This window comes from Colobus angolensis, unplaced genomic scaffold, assembly GCF_000951035.1.
Source record: "Colobus angolensis palliatus isolate OR3802 unplaced genomic scaffold, Cang.pa_1.0 Scaffold317, whole genome shotgun sequence".
Taxonomy (NCBI): Eukaryota; Metazoa; Chordata; class Mammalia; order Primates; family Cercopithecidae; genus Colobus; species Colobus angolensis.
Window position 1 is genome coordinate 690022 of NW_012116455.1, and position 2801 is coordinate 692822.

A 2801-nucleotide genomic window follows, 5' to 3' on the forward strand; every position below is an offset into this window, starting at 1 on the left:
ACACCAATCAGATGTAGATTTGGTCTTTTCACATAATCCCATATTTCTTGGAGGCTTTGTTCATTTCTTTTTATTATTTTTTCTCCATACTTCTCTTCTCACTTCATTTCATTCATTTGATCTTCAATCGCTGATACTCTTTCTTCCAGTAGATTGAGTCGGTTACTGAAGCTTGTGCATTTGTCATGTAGTTCTCGTGTTATGCTTTTCATCTCTATCAGTTCTTTTAAGGTCTTCTCTGCACTGATTATTCTAGTTATCCATTCTTCCATTCTTTTTTCAAGGTTTTTAGTTTCTTTGCACTGGTTACATAGTTCCTCCTTTAGCTCTGAGAAGTTTGATTGACTGAAGCCTTCTTCTGTCAACTCGTCAAAGTCATTCTCCGTCCAGCTTTGTTCTGTTGCTGGTGATAAGCTGCGTTCCTTTGGAGGGGGAGATGCGCTCTGATATTTTGAATTTCCAGCTTTTCTGCCCTGCTTTTTCCCCATCTTTGTGGTTTAATCTGCCTTTGGTCTTTGATGATGGTGATGTACTGATGGGGTTTTGGTGTGGGTGCCCTTTCTGTTTGTTAGTTTTCCTTCTAGCAGTCAGGATCTGCAGTTGTAGGTCTTTTGGAGTTTGCTTGAGGTCCACTCCAGACCCTGTTTGCCAGGGTATCAGCAGCGGAGGCTGCAGAAAATAGAATATTGCTGCACAGCGAGTATTGCTGTCTGATTCTTGCTCTGGAAGCTTCATCTCGGGGTCCCGCTGTGTAGGGTGTGAGGTGTCAGTCTGCACCTAGTGGAAGATGTCTCCCAGTTAGGCTACTCAGGGGTTAGGGACCCACTTGAGCAGGCAGTCTGTCCATTCTCAGATCTCAACCTCCATGCTGGGAGATCCACTGCCCTCTTCAAAGCTCTCAGACAGGGGCATTTACCTCTGTCGAGTTTTCGGCTGCTTTTTGTTTAGCTATGCCCTGTCCCCAGACGAGGAGTCTACAGAGGCAGGCAGGCCTCCTTGAGCTGCAGTGGGCTCCACCCAGTTTGAGCTTCCCAGCAGCTTTGTTTACATACCTAAGCCTCAGCAATGGCAGGCGCCCCTCCCCCAGCCTCACTGCTGCCTTGCAGTTAGTTCTCAGACTGCTGTGCTAGCAATGAGGGAGGGTCCATGGGCATGGGACACTCTGGGCCAGGTGTGGGATATAATCTCCTGGTGTGCCATTTGCTAAGACCCTTGGTAAAGTGCAGTATTAGTGTGGGAGTTACCCGATTTTCCAGGTGTTGTGTGTCTCAGATTCCCTTGGCTAGGAAAAGGGATTCCCTTCCCCCTTGCACTTCCCAGGTGAGGCGATGCCTTGCCCTGCTTCAGCTCTCGCTGGTTGGACTGCACCAGCTGACCAGCACCATTTTTCCGGCACTCCCCAGTGAGATGAATCTGGTACCTCAGTTGAAAATGCAGAAATCACCCGTTTTCTTTGTCACTCACACTGGGAGCTGGAGGCTGGAGCTGTTCCCGTTCAGCCATCTTGGGTGTGCCCCAAGAGTTTTTTTTTTTTTAATCCTGAAGGGACGTTGAATTTTATCAAATGCTTTTTCTGAGTCTGTCGAGATTATCATGTGTTTTTTTCCCCTTCATTCTGTTGATGTAATATATTGCATTTATTGATTTGTGTATGTTGAACCATCCATGCATCCTTGATATAAATCCTACCTGATTGTGGTGGATTATCTTTTTGATGTGCTGTTGGACTCAATTTGCTAGTATTTGAGGATTTTTGCATCTATGTTCATCAGGGATATTGGCCTGTAGTTTTCTTTTATTGTTGTGTCTTTGTCTGTTTTTGATACCTGGGCAATGCTGACTTCATAGAATGAGTTAGAGGGGATTCCTTTCTCTTTAATTCTTGGAGTAGTTTCAGGAGGAATGATATTCATTCTTTTTTGTATATTTGGCAGAATTCAGCTATGAGTCCCTCTAGTTCTGGGTTTTTCCTGTTGGGAGACTTTTTATTACTGATTCAATCTTGTTACTCTTATTGACCTATGCAGATTTTCTCTTTCTTTGTGATTCAATCATGGCAGACTGTGTGTTTCCAGAAACGTATCTATTTCCTCTGTGTTTTCCAGTTTGTCAGCACATAATTGTTCATAATAGTCTCTAATGATCTTTTGCTTTTCTTTAGCATCAGTTATAATGTGTCCCTTTTCATTTTTGAATTTGCTTATTTGGCTCTTTTCTTGGTTAGTCTAGCTAGTGGTTTATCAATTTTGTTTATCTTTTAGAAAAACTAACTTTTTATTTCCCCTGTGCTTTATATCTTTTAGTCTCTATTTCATTTAGTTTTGTTCTGATCTTTATCATTTCTTTACTTCTACTAATTTTGGGTATGGTTTGTTCTTGCTTTTCTAGTTCTTTGAGGTGCATTGTTAGATTGTTAGCTTGTAACGTTTCTGCTTTTTCAGTGTTGGCATTTACTGCTATATCTTTCCTCTTACAATTGCTATTGTTTTATCCCACAGTTTGGGGTATGCTGTGTTTCATTTTGGGTATGCTTCTTTATTGGAATTTTTAAATTTCCATCTTAATTTCTTCATTGACTCAGTAGTCATTAAGAAACTTGTTGTTCACTTTCCGTGTATTTGTATAGTTTCCAGAGTTCCTCTTGGCATTGATTTCTTGTTTTACCACATTGTGGTCTGAGAAGGTACTTTATATTATTTTCATTTTATAAGGAGTAAGGAAAGGATCCAGTTTCAGCTTTCTACTTATGGCTAGCCAATTTTCCCAGCACCATTTATTAAATAGGGAATCCTTTCCCCATT